This window comes from Pinus tabuliformis, chromosome 4_1 (genome assembly GCF_031772625.1).
Source record: "Pinus tabuliformis cultivar Carrire ecotype Pingquan chromosome 4_1, CPIR1, whole genome shotgun sequence".
In the NCBI taxonomy this organism is placed as follows: domain Eukaryota; kingdom Viridiplantae; phylum Streptophyta; class Pinopsida; order Pinales; family Pinaceae; genus Pinus; species Pinus tabuliformis.
In genome coordinates this window covers 649477548-649494996 of record NC_142303.1, presented here as the reverse complement: position 1 = coordinate 649494996, position 17449 = coordinate 649477548, and positions in this window count along the sequence as shown.

The window sequence follows — 17449 nt, the reverse complement described above, 5'->3', positions numbered from 1 at the left end:
AGAACAAAAAGCAGCTTTGAAGACCAAGCCAGCATAAGCCACAGATATGATCAAGGTGTTAAATTCAAAAAGCAAAGAAGTGTTGGAAGCAATAAATATTTTTGAGAGAGCAGCTACCATCTTAGAGATTAAGAAGGTCTTACAAAATAACAATTTGATTAACCAGATAGAAAAAAATATCAAACCCCGTATATTATTGTCCAAAGGTTTCATTAAAAGTTTAATATTTTAAATCAAAAGGGACTACCAGGATTGGTAGATATAAATGATTAGCTGATCAGATTAGAATATTATTGCAAGAAATTGTATACTATTGTAGTGGACAGAGCCAAGTTTGTAGGAATCAAAGGAAAGATAACAAGGAAGGGCTTTCTAGAAGCCTCGGAGTTTGATTTAACCATCAAGCATGAAATTAGAAATTTATTCCTCAGCAAGCCAAATTTTGAGAGGTATACAGAAGTGGATGAAACATTTAGAAAGATGGTAAATATGGAAATCCCAAGTGAACAAATATGGGATCAATTGTGTGAAAAAAGTGAGTAATTTATGATCCTAAAAGTATGCCAACTCGTTAGATTTTCAGGCCAGATCATCAATATATTCCCAAAAGATAGAGCCACCTCTTCCGTAGTTTCTCAGTTCCTACAATATTGTCCTATTTTTGTAATTTTGTCCTATTTTGGTATACTGTTCCAACAGAACACAGATCTTTTTCAAATTTGTGTATAAATAACTCCTTTGAGTTATTATGTGTTGAACCCTTGAACAATCTATTAAGCATATTTGTACTAAGCTGGAGCATTTTTGGGAACAATAACGGATTCTGGATTTATCTCATATGGTTTGTTTCTCAGTGAGTTCCATTTCATGTTATTCATTCATTATGTTTTCTTCATATAAATTAGCTCTTTTACAGTTATCCGATTCAAAATTTAACTGAGTTTCAGTCTCATTTTGAATCCTTTGTGAAGTTGTGATTATAAATAAGACAATAATTTACAAAACTGTTTGTTATTGTAAGTTCCTCTTTAAATATAAATTACACCAGATTTCTGTAACAGTTTAATTATATTATGTTGATTAAGTAAATATTGTTTTCTTAATTTCTTCTTATAGTTTTTTAAGTATTTTGTTTTAATATTAAATGAATTATACTTATTCATGCTCTACTTTTCCACCCCATTAAAGTCAAATTAACTATGTGCAGTTAAAGAACAACCTTTTATTTAACTTGGAAATCTATCTAAGTTTAAAGCACGTGTTTATAAATGGTTCACTAGTCATCCAACAATTCAAACCAACAAAACATTATAGATGCTTTGGCATAACTAATTGACCTAGAGTTATCTCAAAGGACAACACCATATATCAAATATGTTAACGTAGTAGTCTTAAATATTTTAAAACATTTTGTCTCACTATCAAGCTTTTAAACAAGAGTGATATTTCTAGTGCTTTGTTAACCTAATCAACCCATAAATAAAAAATCATATCCTAAGTAAAATTAAAACTTGTAATAATTTTTCCTTTTAACCATCCAACTAAAATTAATCAATTAATTTACTTTATTTTCATTTGTAATTATAAAAGATTCTAAATATATTTAAATATTTTAAAATGTATATATACCCTACTATCACATAAAGGAATGGTAACTCTCTTTCAACCCTATAGTCAATTTAACTTATGTTAATAGATTGAGTTTTTTCGAAGAAAACCCTATAATTTTTATCAAAAGAAATAAAAATCACATCTTGTATGTGCTTATAGCATTCATAGCATGCAAAATATTGTCAAAAAAAGATTTACATTTTCCTATAAAAATATATCTTCTCTTTTTTATTTTCCTCTTCTGAAATTTTTTCCAACCCTCATAATTTGAGTTGGCAGTTATTATTGCCATTTCTTCTCCTTCAATTTTCAATTGAACTTCTTTATCTGAGTCAGAACTTTCAGATATATGTGTTTGTTTTGTTTCACTCACTCCTTGAATGTTGAATATTTCCTCATGTTGTTTTTCTAGAACCTGGAATAATGTTAATTCATTTCCTTTCTTAGCATGACTTTCAGTGTCATTATGCTTATTTTCTCCCTCCTCCACTTAAGGTCCTTGTTAATTTTGTTCCTCTGCTTTTTTATTATTCTCTTTTGTTTCTTCTTCTTTGTCTTCTGAAAGATATGAATTTGGAAATTGCCATCCTTTTGGCTTTTGGGATATTTTCTTTTTCATTTTTGTAACTTTTTTTATCTTGTGGGCATATATTCTACATATGCCTTATTTGTAGACAAATCCTTCACCTAAATGTTTCATTTTCAAAATCTAATATTTGTGTCTACTTAAAATATTTATGAGCGATATGGATGTGATTTGGTAGGTATTTACTAAGGTCTATCTCTACACAAATCCTGTCAAAGGTAAAAATGCATATTTCAATTCTTTCTTGACATCTTCAGAAACCTCCCCAATGTGTTTCCAATACCTTCTAATACTTGGTGGTTCTAGAAAGCGAGAGGGAGATTGTGTAGTCTCACCCATATCGGCATTGTGGTAACCACCATTACTGTAGCATCAAAATATGGAAACCATGGAGTTATGAAGAGGCATGTCCTATCCCAAAACCATGGCCCCTTGTTTAAAACAAAATATAGATCTTTCTGAGTGTCGAACTGTACAATGAAAAACCCCTTGGAACACATGTAGATATCACAGTTATTAGTCCAGTTGGTGAATACTCATTGATGTAATTCTTCTGACTTGGGCCAAAAACCATAAAATTTAAAGATAAAGGCTCTAGCTTGGAGGGTTGTGAAAAGACCACTTACCTATGGCATATTTACTATCATGTCTAGTACTTTTTCCATCTGTTCTATAATGTAAGGACCTAGTGTTGGCATATTTGGAGTTTGTCTATCTAGTGTGGCATCTTTCCCTTTCATGGCATCCTTGAATGAGGTTGGACCATATGGGATTCTAGCATATGAAGTTGGTCCATTTGGGTTACTCATTCCTGGATTTTGTCCCCACAGCCTCAGATTTATGATAATAGTGGAATTACGTTCAATGCCATAGTCTTTCAACTAGTTGACATCTTGTAACGATTTTCCTTCATAAATCAAATTATGTAGATTTTTCGGTATACCCAAGATATATTAGACATTCTTTTTCATATCTTTCACTAGATCCAAAGCCCGAACCCATAAGAGAATTGATTTCCCATTTAGGGTTTTCAAGAAAATTTGAAAAGGCTCCTCCATATCTGGAACAAAATCCTTCGTTCAGGCCCTGTTGATGGTGTTGGACCCTCTAACATTTAGGGGATCTCCCTGGTATGAAGTCCCAACTAGACCTTACACCCTTTGGTGTAGGAGTCCCATCCGATACGATGGCCTGGTTTCCATTTACTTAGATTTTTCCCTTAGCTCTTATTGTTCAGCACATGCGAGTGTTCTGCTAGTATCTTCAAAAAGCGAGGTGAGTATGCCTGGTGAGTGCGCAATGTAACTCATGCCCAAGTTCTCTTATTGTAAAGGGGGAGAGTAAAGTGAGCCTTTAAGTGAGAGGTAGTAGTACCACCCAGGAAGAGACACGCACGAACCAGAAAGGGTTTGTCCAACATCTAGTGGAGTAGTCTACATCGAATGTGGTAGTCATTAAAACCGAAGTGCAAGGGAAAACACATAAACCATTCTGCAGAGTAGTCCACACAGAGGTGATAGACGCTATAACCAGTAAAAAAGACAAGTTTGTCGAATGTCCTACAGAATAGTTGTTGGCTTGTGGGGGCCTGACCCAGGTTCAACGTTAGTTAGCCCAAAAAATCCCTACACTACTGGCCCTTTCGGCATCAGCCCGTGGAGTGCGAACCGAAGTCTCACATGAAGCAGTATGGGGGGATGCTGGAACCAAGTTTCCGCACCTTGAGATGGTCATGACGTCGTTTTATTCCTTCTATTCTTGCCTTCGTGCAGGTCACTTAGTTCTAGGGCTATGTCTACGTAACCCCTTATTCCTCCCTTTGATACCTCCGCGAAAGGGTACGACTGACCTTCGCACAACCCTGACCTTAGATTTAGATACTTTCGTGCTGCTAAGGCAACGTATTGCTCAGATTTCAAGTTATCTTAAGAATCTTACTTATCTTATTAAATACTCACAGTTAGCACCGCGTCAATAGATATCCTTAATTGCATTTAGTTTTCCAATTTAATTGCATTCATTTGCACATCATATAAGCATTATAAAGGAAATTCATACATTAAATGACAAGATGCATTAATCAGAACAAAGACTCAGAAATTGCAGAATACTTCTCTTTATTGTTATCTTTAAGTGATTACAGACTCTATCCACCTTGCACTCACAGCTGCAAGGGTCCACGTACTCAGCTGCGGACTTCCACCCTAGGCCTCTGCGCACTCAGCTGTAGAACCTCTACCTATGGTATGACCCGAAACTTAGACTCCTTACTTCAGAGCTACGACTCTCTTACATGATATGACTCCCAAACTACTTAGAGCTTAACTCTTTTTATACAATCCCATGGTCCGTGGACCATGGGTAGATATTTTACATCCGAATTTACTTTACAAAACTAAGGGAAGACAACCCTTTATGAATTATGACACCTTCGCGCTCCATGACCACAAAATGTAGTCTTTACAATTTTATTACAAATTTTGACCAAAACATGGGCTTTTAGCCCCAAAATTGTCCTTGGGGGATCCCACTCCTAACAGGCCCCCAACACAAACATCATGACTCACCCTCAAGTCACTCGGTAGGTGTGGAGATCTTTGCATGAAGCCCTTCCATCTCAACTCGTATGACCGCAACCTTAACCATGCATTATGCAGCCACCTGCTTCACCTCTTACACTGTCTGCTTGGTCACTGCTCCTGCATTGTGGGCTTGAAGCTTTTGTTGCATCGCTTGTAGAGTTGCAAACTTGCCTTCGATAGATCTTTTTAATGCGTATGCCTCAACCAGCCAGGGCTTTAGTCTTGCCTTTAGCACTACTTCCTTGTGCAGCGCTACGTCCACCTGTTCCTTTAGCTGCTTGGCCTCCTGCAGCTTGGCTAGTCTTTATGTTAGCGCGATGATTCACGCTATTTCTTTAACCTCATCATAGCGTTGTTGTAGCTCGCACACTTCTGTCTCTCACCGTTGTACATTGGGGTCCTCCTACAAGTTGGTCAGGTCCTCAAATGATTGCTCAAACAATTGTGTGCAGTCTGCTACTGCATTATCCATCGCTCGTTGTTCCTTCACTTCTAACGGAATTGAAGGCTGGGCCCTCAACTGTAACTTCGTAATTTGTAGGTTCAAATCCAATTGAACTCACGCCATCTCAGTATGAGTGTCGCACATCCCTATCGCTAGCTTACAGATGCGTACCTCGACTAGCTCCTCCTTTGGAATGGCCAACTCTAGGACCATTCGGCATGCTTCCTCAATGACCTGCATAATGTGCTTTCTCTGATTGGTCACCTCGGTCTCAGCAGCGATGGCAACATTTCTTTGTAGGGCCATCTGCTCGTTGTTGATTTGTTGTTCACTGATCACCTTGAGGGCACGATGCTCACAAGCCCTCAACTCTACAATCACTCCATTCTGCAAGAGGTGGAGAGATTCAAGTGGGAGCATTTCCAGGTTCAACCCTACTCCCTTTAGGGAACTGACAATGGGCTTGTTAGCCTCATTCTCTATGGTCAATGCTCCATCAAGCAACACTATCGCACTAGAGGCCTTCGCGCACAACATATCGACAACCTCTGAAGTGTCGATGGCCAAGCTAGTAGACACCATGCCAGCCTGTGACGCGTGGGTCTGTAGCTCCTGCAACCTTGTCTGGATAGCCACCAGGATGATCTGCTGCTGCTGTTCAAATTGTTGCAGGGCCTCCGCGGTGACATCCCTCACTGTGTCACCGATATCATGCAAATCGCCCTCTGTTAATGTGATGGGGTCCAATGAGGTCTTGGTCACCTTTGATTTCTTCCTGGACCCTCCCTTCTATAGCTCCCTTGGGCGCTTGATGCAGATGGACATCTCTTGGGGGTCCACGCCGTGTTGTTCTATCTCCTCCTCTCTCTCAGGTGAAGGTGACTTCACGCCTTTGTCAGAGCCCTGCTCCATCCCACCTGTCTGCTTCCCTGTCTGCTGCGCAGCCTCGTGCTCTTCATGGGCCTTATCAGTAGCCTCATTTTTCCTCTTTTCGGCCAGCTGTGCCATCTTAAGCTTGGCCTCCACCTTTTTCTTCTATGCGGCGGACTTGTTTCCTCCCACCGCCAAGTCTATTGTAGAGCACCACTCTGCCCGCCATTGATCAAGCACCGCATCAATGGCATCATCTATTGCCAGATAAGGCAAGTCGTACCATTTCTGCGTAGGGTCCTTCCATGCCTGGATGGATACTCGATGGAAATCTGCTTTAAATTCCACATAGCCCTACAGGTTGTCGTACACCGTAGGCGAAAATCGCGGTTTGTTGTTGATGGCCATCCGGAAGTTCATCTCCATCAAGATCCAAAATATCTTGTTGTCCCTGACTCATTGCGTGTCCTTGGTCGCCCACAACGAAGCATACTTCGCTGCTTCTAGGAGGTCTAGCGCAACCGAAGGGAACTGGTTGTCCTCTAGCAGCTCCCGTGCTACCAGCATAATTGAAATTAAGATCCATGCGTAGTGGAATGTTTTGATAAGCTCCTGTGCTTCGCGGAAGTTTGCCAAGAACTCTTTGCGAAGGTAGTCCGACCAGTTGAACTAGATTCCTTCAGTGTACTATACTACTAGCGCGACGACAAGCGCTGACATCTCATTAGCGAGACACTTCCTCATCACTTTCCCTACAAGGATCTGCATGTCTACCTTCACAACAGGGTCGCAAATGTTGGATATATCATACCCGCGTTGCTTCTTCACCAGTTAAAATTTTTCTTTCATGGATCCTGCGAGAGCCTGCTCACCACCTTTTTCGCCAAATATCATGTCCAAATTCTCTCCCATATATGACAAGTGCATTATTAAGTGAATCAATCTATTCGTGATGGGTATCAGTTCCTCCAGACACAAACACCCATCATGCACCAAGCACAGTAGCTGCTTGATGACCAAAACTGTCATCGGGGTGCAATTATAATGTGGCACCCAAAGCAGGTTGAGAAACCCTACCTTGTCTCGTCCTCAGAGCCACCTCTACGGCTCCAATATAGTCATTCCAGAGTCTATATCAATGATATGGTGCATCAACTACTCGATCATGAGGTGTGGGAACTTCTCGTGATCGGCCAAGTCCCAGCCTTCAAGTTTCAGTAGCAGCCCTCATGCCAAGCGCGGTTCGTCAAAAACAATATCATCCGACAACAGAGGAGTTTGCAGGGGGGTCTTTCTCTCATCGATGTCCTTTGGTACCTTGGTCTTGGGCTTGCGTGAAGGGGCATACTCCGGCAACCGAGTAATAGGTTCCCCACCCTGGGTTTCAACCTCCTCTACTTCGACTCCTACATCCTCATCGTCTATCGGGATGTCTTCATTGTCTTCCTCCTTCGACTCCAAATTTATGGCCTTGCCTTTCTCTTGTGCGATGGGTTTTGGTGGGTTTCTCCTTAGCGATGCGTGCACTGGTATGGCAAGTTGCTTGCCCTCCTTATCCTTTGTGGTATCCTTGGTGGTGGTCGGCTTTGGCCTCAGTGTCCTCGGTGATTTAGGGACCTTTGCCGATACTTCGACCACTAGTGGAGCAGCTTCCTCTGCCTCTATCTCCATTTCCGGCATCGACTACTCTGCTATTTCTTCGGTATTTATAGTTTCTGTGGGTGCCGACATAATTCTTTCCAATAGTATTGGCGATGTCTCTGGTAAGTTTGCAAATGTTGGAGTCTCTTTTAAAGACTCGAAGAATTCTCGATTATGAGTGCCTGAAAGCTCAACAACTCAATTCTCAAAATGCGAAGTGTTTTTTGTTGGACAACCACTTGTAATTAATAGGGCATTTTGAATTCAAATCCGACCGTTCCCCCCAAATTCGGTTCATTAATGCCGAATTGGCAGTAGATTTTCAAGGATCTGAGCCATAAATTTCATCTTAAATGCTGGTCAACCACTCCATTTGGCCACATTTCTATCATCAAATCATGAATAGTGACTTTAATGGTCACTTTCCGGTCGACCAGCGTGATTTCCGCCTGGGTAGCGCAGCTCCCTTCGCATTGTCATGACCCCTGTGACACTTCCTTGCTTCACACAATCCTCCAATCGCACAACTCCCCAACCCGGACAATGTAGTTTATAGTCCCATGCCTTCGTTTAGCTGCCTGGAGCACTAAGACTATGCTACATTCATCTAGTCACATGGCCAGACCGCCAGTGTATGGCTTCAATCGACTGCCATTCACCTTTCTTAGGAAGGGATCTCCATTAAATTTGACTAGTTGTTCCACTCCTCCGTCGGTAATTTCCTTAATGACATAGGGCCTTAACCAATGCATTCTGAATTTCCCTGGAAATTTATGAAACTTACTGTCATATAACAAAACCAAGTCATTTACCTTAAAGGTGCGCAGCTTAATGTGTCGATCATGCCATGATTTTTCGTGCTGCTTTTGGACCTATTGGTGAAATCCAACTAGAAATATCTCTTCCTCAAGCTCATCCAGCTATGCGAGCCTTTCCTCCAGGGCTCCGTGATCCGTCATACTTGTGAGCGCTACTATGTTCAGACTAGGAACAATATATTCCATAGGCATTACGCTTCAACACCATAGACCATCCTAAAGGGAGTTTGTCCAATCAAATTCTTGCATGTCGTCCAATAAGCCCATAGTACCACAGGTATGAGTAGGTCCTAATCACTTCGTTGAGCATTGCAAACCTTGGTTAGCACGTTCTCCAACACTTTATTGAATGCTTCCACCATTCCATTAGCTTGTGGGTGATAAGGCGTGCTCTTCTAGTGATATACTTGAAATTCGTTCGTTAGCGCGCTGATCGTCTCATTTGGAAAGTGCGTATCACAATCACTCATCAAGATCTTCGAACAACCAAATCGTATCATTACATACTCAAAGAGGAACTTTGCAGCAGTCATGCCTATGCAATCCTTCATAGGCTATGCCTCCGCCCAACAAGTCATATACTCCACCGCAGTGATAATGTACCTTGCTCCCATATTTCCTTGGGGTTGAATGTGTCCCACAAAACATATCACCCATTTCTTAGAGGGTTGCAATGTCATCTATGGATTCAAAGGCATCTCATCCCTTCGCGATGGCCTATCAATCCTTTGACACACATCACATGCCTTGCAATACACTTTTAAGTCCTAATGGAGGGTTGGCCACCACAACCCTGCACGTAGAATCTTATGCCCGATCGCTCTCCATGCATAATTTCCTCCTGCAGCGCCCCCATGAGCGTCTACGAGGATGCTGCTTCTTTCAAACTTGGGTACATATCATCGCAATATCTCATCAGACCCCATTTTGTCCATATGCCCAGCAATAACAAAGAAATATGTCACTCGTACCACTAATTCCTTCTTCTGCTAGACAGTGTATCCTTCCAGGGTAGTTCCTATCATTAGGAAGTGTATTATATCCTCAAAATGACCATCCGCGATGCACACTGCAAATAGTTGCACGTCAAGCAATCCCTCCTCCAAATTTGTGGGTTCTTCCCCTATTTTGATGCGCAACAGATGGTCTAGTCCCACATTCAATCATATAGGATTCACAATAACTTCAAAATCATACTCTTGGAACAATATGAGCCACCTGCAAATTCTCCCCCCCAACATAGGCTTATTGACCGGGTACTTCAGCGCAGAGTGATCTGTATACATCTTAAAATGGCCTCCCAGCAAGTAGTGCCTAAACTTCTGGAGCGCATATACCATAGCTAACCCTTCGAACTCGGTGGTGGAATAGTTCTTTTCCACATTGGATAACCTTCTACTTGCAAACGCTATAGGATGGCCCAAGTCCTCTCCACCAGCCTGTGTCAGTACTGGTCCCAACACCAAGGGGAATGGAGTCACTGCCAAATTTTAGACTATGAATGGTTTCCCTTCAAATGCAAGATATATCATGATTACAAAGATTTTGCTAGGAATTATAAGAAGGCGTAACTTGGCAAAGGGGAAGGAGTAAATGAAAATATGGAAACAAAGGAAAGATGATGGATAACAAAAACCCTTCAGTCCCAAATAGAAATGAAGCCGCAACTTCAGCGAACCCATTTGAGATCACTCAATTACAAGAAGAAACTGAACTAGAAGCAATACAAAACAATAAGAAAAAAGATGCTCTGGAGGAGGAAAAGGTAACTCTGGAAGAGGAGGGGGAAATCCATGAGAAAGAACATAGAGAAGAAATGGCAATTCGACAAGTCGACAATTCCTTCGGAAATGACGGGCAAGATATGGGAAGCATTCCTATAATACTAAAGGAATCAGAGGTAGACATTGATAAAGTATTAACTAGACAAGCAAAGAAAAAATGAATTGGGGCAATAAAATAAGCAGCCAAGAAACAAAAGTTCCAACATAGGACAAGGGAGACACTCTAAGAAGGAAGGCAGAAGTAGAACTAAGCAAAAATGTTGTAAGCCTCAAATTACTGAGGTCTACAAATTTGCAGCAAATAAGGAGTAGTAGCATACTAAAACAGGAGCTAATGAGAAATTCAATCCCCCTAGTAATTTATGAAAGTAACCTCATGGAATATAAAGGGTTTTGGAAACCCTACAAAATCCCTATAGGTAAAAGATGTAGTTAAATATGAAAAATCATAGATTCTTATACAATATAAACAAAGTTAGAAGAGAACAATATTTTGAATCATTCGAGATGTTTTTGGAGAGAATGATTGAGAGTAGTTCAAAGCTCTAGAGGAGCCTCAAGTGGTTTGGGGTACCTTTTGGATGGATTCCCTCTTCACATTGAAATACATCATAAAATCAAGGCACTGGATAACAATTCTTCTTGAAAAGAATGGTACAATAAAACAAATCTCCATAGTAAATGTCTACACTCTAGTAAAATTGGTGAAAAAAGTGAATTTTCATACCCCCTCATCAACTTAAAGGAGAATTAATGGCATATAAACATCATAGTAGGGGTAAAATTCAACACAATTTTAATTTCCTTAAAAAAATGAGTGGGTAGCATAGTTAGGGACCCTTTTAGGGAAAGAATGAAGGATCTCATGAGTTAATGGAATCTCAATGATATAATTACTAAAAAAGGGAAATGCATATGGACAAATAGGCGAGGAGGGGTCGGGCATATAACAACAAGATTGGATCGGTTAGTAATTGATTGACAAAAGGAATTAAGTGCATATCCACAATCTTAGCTCAGGGAGATTCAAATCATGGATCTATAAAGTTGGAGATAGATCCATTGGAAAATTTGGGCCCGATTCCTTTTCGATATAACCTACGTTGGATTATATAATTTGGAGTATTTGATTTGATAAAGTAAGCACGGATAACTCCAGTGACATGATCCCCCACCTTTGTATGGGAAACCAAACTAAAAACAGTTAAATAAGCCCTTAGATCTTGGGTCAAGGAGAACTATAAACCCCTAGGTCAACAAAAGTTAGAACTGATCCAACAACTTGAGCAACATCACAACAAAATGGGTATTGAACTAGTGGAAGAATATGATTTATAAAAGTAAAAGGAACTAAGTAAAATTCTACACATAATAAATAGATATGAAGAGGAATATTGGAGGCTAAAGTCATGAAGCACATGGTTGAAAGCCAAGGATCAAAACAAATCATTATTCCATAAGCAAGCTAAGGCAAGGAAAATACGAAATCAAGTAAAAAAACATCTGAAATGGAAAGCTCAAACTTACAACCTTCTTTGAGATAAAACAAGAAGTATTCTTGTACTTTCAAGTTTTGTATATTGAAGATAAAGATATCGAGTCAAATAAAGTAAGGGAGTTTCTCTCACGTGTTCTAATAATAGTCATGGACATAGAGATTCAAGAACTCACAAATAAAATATACGAAGAATAATTTATTGAAGCAATTTGGTCTTTAAAGCTTAACAAATCTCAAGGTTGAGACAACTTTCCAATAAGATTCTACAGATTCTTATGGATGCTAATTAAAAAATACCTAATGAGAATGATTAAATCCTCTAGGAAAAAAGATAAATTAGGAGGGAGAACAACTCCTCTTTTCTTTCCTTGATCCAGGAGTCAAATCTTGTAAATTTCTCTCGATTCAAGCCCATTTCTTTATGTAATGCGATGTACAAAATTCTCACCAAGGTTATAGAAAATAGGTTGAGGAAAATCTTTCCAACAATAATATCAAAAAACCAAGGAGGATTCATGTAGTACCATCAAATTTTGGATAATGTGATTCTAGTACAAGAAGCCATACATTCAAGAAAAGAAAAGAGGGAGACATGCAGTGTCATCAAACTAGACATGGCTAATGTTTTAAACTAAGTAAGGCATTCCTTTTTGTTCTTAATTTTGGAAAAATTAAGTTCGGTAATGAATTTATTACATGGATAAAGGCATGTATATGTGCTCCCTAGATAGCTCCATTGGTCAATGGCAGACCCGGCTCCTTCTTTATAGCCTCCAAGGGACTTAGGAAAGTATGTCCTCTTTCTCCCCTTTCATAGATTCTCGTTGCGGAGAGTCCAAGTACAAATTTGTGGCAAGAAGGGAAGGTCATTTCATGGAACTCAGTATAGCAAGAAATGTCAAAGAGGTGAATCATTATCAATTTGCGAATGACACACTCTTTCGAGGATAAGCATAAAAATTTATTGCATCCTAATTCAAATGCTTCCTAGATTCTTATCTAGAACTTTAAGGTGGTCTAGTTAACAAAAATGAGTCAACTATATGGTTGGAAATTTCATGAGAGAAATTTCCAATTCCATTGAATTTCTATTGGAAATTGAATGGAGACTATTCAAGTATGTAGGAATCCCCACTTCATTGGGAGCGTCGAATATGGAAGATTGGAGTGAGGCACTTCAGAAATATATATATATATATATATATATATATATATATATATATATATATATATATATATACATTCCTAGTGGGCATAATGGCTCAATGCAACGAGTCGAAAAGTCTTGACTAAACCAATTTTATCGTCGTTATTTATTTATTTATGCTCTAACATTTTAGCTCCCAAAAGTGTGGTAAATCAAATAAGTGCTCTAATTAGAAAATTTCTTTGGCAAAGGGGAAATTATAATGAGAAAAGTTCCATCTAGTTCATCAAAATATTATTTGGCTCCCCAAAATTTATGGTGGCATGGCTATCAAAGATCCATATCTAAAAAACCTTACGCTTAGGGCCAAGAATGTTTGGCATCTCTTATCTAACTCCGAGGACTTATGGATATATTATTTATTGCGAAAGCACTTTCATAGAAATTTATTTCTTCAAGTTGAATCAATTGATTGGACAGGAACGAGGTCCAAGATACGGAAATTATGCAAAGAAACAGTTCCATTAATCCTTGATAAATTGAGTTGGTGACCCGAAAATCGAGTTTGGATTAATATACGGAAGGACAATCTCATCTTAGAAGGTTTGTTTCTAAGATCAAGAAACATTATGGAATTTGACATACTAAATGAAGCGTGAAGGTTATGTGAGATTAAAAGACATATCAAAATGGGATATAAAGGGTGTTTGGAAAGGATGGGCATGTCTTGACCTGCCTAGAAATCTTTAGTAGCAATGGAAAATGTTGATGCACAATTCAAAAGGGTTGGCACCCATCTTAGTTACATTCTGAGATCAAAGATCCTAGAGAATGAACCCTCACAAAAAAATGCATAGTTAAAGGAGGATATGAATTGCTAGTCAAAAGGCTACCTCATTGAACCCCTAATCAACTGTGGAAGAAAATATGGTAAAGGGACGGAATCCCAAAATTCAATAACTTCTACTAGGCATTGGTGCATTAGAGGAAATCTTAACCTGAAAGTGGCCTCTTAAGGAAAAATAATAAAATAAGAGTTATGAATTTTGGAGGGAAAAGAAGAAAACTATTTTTTTTTGTATTTTTTTCTTATCTTTTATAGATTTACTCAAATTTCAAGTGTAGACACTCGTTGGATGCATAATTAAATTTTGCATCCAACAAGTACACATTATGCATACTTTTGAGAGGTTCCACATTGATCAAAATTGAAGATACACTAAAAAAACATGTTGAACACAATTTTTTAATGTATCTTCATTTTTTATCAATATGGATCTTCTCAAAAGTATGCATAATGGCTACTCATTGGATGTGAAATTTAATTCCACATCTAGCAAGTCTCTACACTTGAGATTTGAGTAAACCAATAAGGAGATGAGCTCAAAATATAATTTAAAAAATTAAGTTTTTTTTTTTTTTTTTTTTTTGTTACCTCAAAAGTATTTACATGTACCTCTTTTTAAATTTAAAGGATTTTAATTGGTTTACATATTTTGTACATCAAAATTTCATGGGCACTTTTACGCTGAAATTTCCTCTAATGCATCAAAACGTTTTAATAGCAGAAAACCTCATGATCAAAAGGAATATCCAAGGTTTGACATGATGTGCTCTCTGCAGCATTGTAGAAGAAGATAGCATGCATGTATTTAGGATATTTCCTTTTTCATTGGAGGTATGGCCAATAGCATATGCAAACTTAATACATATTGATGAAATCCCAAAAACTTGGATTGATATGTTCAATACTTGGAGGAACAAATTTCCATGGTCGAGAAAATTCTCATCCTTACCAATTCACTATTGGGAAGCCCTCCCAAAATACATTTGTTGGTCAATATGGCTTACCATAATCGGAAAAATATTTGAAGGGGGTCAGCTAGACCCAAATTTTGTGGCAAATAAAGCATCAAGATTATTATTTGTAGTAGTCATTGTATAAGGTTACAAAGAGTATAAATTGGAAGATATAAATTCACTTGAAATTGAATGGATTAAAGTTGGCAAACTGTCAGATCACACTAGCAACTTTAATTTACAACCAGTGGGGAGACAAAATTATTGTATTAGACAGAATTTAATAGATTTCTAGAACGGGTGCTTGAGTAAAAATCAAATTTCATTGTTTTTTTATGGACCCTCGAAAGGTAATTCAAGGGTGGCTGGAGCAGGAGGGGTTATCTATCACCTCGATAAACAATTAGAGTTACGATATGCTTTGGGTCTAGGCACTGCAAATAACAACCAAGATGAATATCTAGCACTTTGATAGGGATTAGAATTAGTAATAGTAAGAAACATCTCCAAAATTATGGTGTTTAGAGACTCAATGATGGTGATTTGACATGTGAGGAAAGAAAGGGGATCACATAACATCACCCTCCTCCCCATCCTACTAAGGATTACCTTACAAATCCAATGTTTTGAACAAATAGAATTCTACCGTGTACAGACAACTAGATACAAAAGCTCACACAATGGAAAACGAAGGGACAACATTGGAATATGTGTTAATGGAGATAGACCAAAGGTCAGAAATAAACCTCCCTTTACCATGAAATTACTGGACACATATCAAGGTCAAAGTATAAAAAATAATGGCCCCTATAACCAAATAAATGATCAAATGTGCACATTGGGATAGATACCAATTGCCCCATCTCTAAACAAGTGGATGTTGGCACGAATATCAACGATCCCAAGGAAGGAGTGGTGGCTCCCCTTAAATCTTCAAACGTGAAGCTCAACAGAAGTGTGCCATTGTCTTATACAACATCACATATAGTGGATAGACATAACCCCATGCATGCACAAGTGGCTACAGACTCCAATTATTAACAATGGAAATTGGTGGACTCATGGGAAAATGCATAAGCCTTGCTAAAACATTCAATTCACTTTGTAAGGGATTTAATTCTCCTTTTCCTTTATATTGCTCGTCATTTTCGATAGCCTTTTCAAGAAAATCGTTGGGATTTCGTTATGGATTTGGCAACTCGACAATTTAATGCCTTAGGATGGAGAAACAAAGGTGGGTGTGGATTTATATGCTTTGACGCCACCCTTCATAGTGCTTCACTATTGTAAGAACCCAATAACAAGACAAGGCGGCTATCATTACATGGAATCAGAAGCTTCATGTAATAGAGAGGACCTCTCAAGGCATACTCGATAACTCCATGTCATGGGCACGAGCATTCCAACATCAACTAGCTCGTAAAATGTTTGTTAGAGGTTATGGAAGGGCTAACTAATGTTATGTAGCAACAAAGTTCTTCACAAGAAATGAAAAGGAAGGCATATCAATTATTAAGGGAAAAGAGGTATAAACTGATGCAAATCAAGATGGAGAAATTTTAAGTTTAGATTCAAACATGGATGGTTGTAATGGATACTATGTTGCTAAAAGTAGAAGAAAAACCTAGAAGTAGAGCACAGGAAACCCTAGAGGAACCTAAGACCGGTGAGGGACTAGCAAAGAAAAATGCTAGAAGTGTTGGGGGATAGGACCAACGGTTCAAGGACAATGACAACAAGCTGCAAGGAGAAGTCGAAGAGGTAGGATCACCATCTTCCAGATAAATCATCATGCCTTGATATTTTTTTATGTTTTGTAGATATAAGTTGTTATTAGGAGTTTTTATAAAGTTTGCAATAGCCATATGTTTATAATAGCTAGCAAAAAATGCCATAAACATAGAATATCTATATTTTGGACTATTAAATGCAGTATAATAGTGGATCATGAAAAACTATGTAAGGGTTTTGGCCCAAAAACCACTCTTTCATTATAATATTAAACTCCTAGTTGTTCCTTTGAAAAAAAAAACTTAACAAAGTTATAGAAGACTCTAAATGCTGACTTCTTTTGAAATGGTGCATCTATTCAAGTGAATCATCACTAGTATCAAAATCAAAGATTCCGTAATCAACAAAAAGTTGTAAGTCAAATGGTAAACACATTTTGAAAAATGCAATAAAGTCTTAAAATACTTTGTGGCACCCTTTGGAGAATTGCTTCTCTAATGCACGTAGCATTCACATCCAAATCTTGTAGGTGACAGAGTTGAGGATTTTGAAAATAAAAAAAAAAACACCACGTTAAGGGAAAACAAATTTCTCGCACCATTAGTGCAAAGGATATAAAACACACAAAAAGAAAAGAAAAAAATAATAAATACATTATAAAAAACTAGGTGGTTTTCATAATACTTGATAGAATACCACCCTTTAGATGTACATCTATTGATAACTTCATTGTAATCCAAATTGTAGGAGCCCATCTTAAATAAATCCATAGGAAAAGGAACACAAATCACACAAATTTAAGAAAATGCCACAATGTCTTGGAATAATTAAAGCAATGTTATTCATTGGATAGTTGTATGTATTCATCTTTGCCACCATCCACATGGACATAATAGGAGGCATTGTTAAAGATTTTATAGCAAGCAAAACATTGTG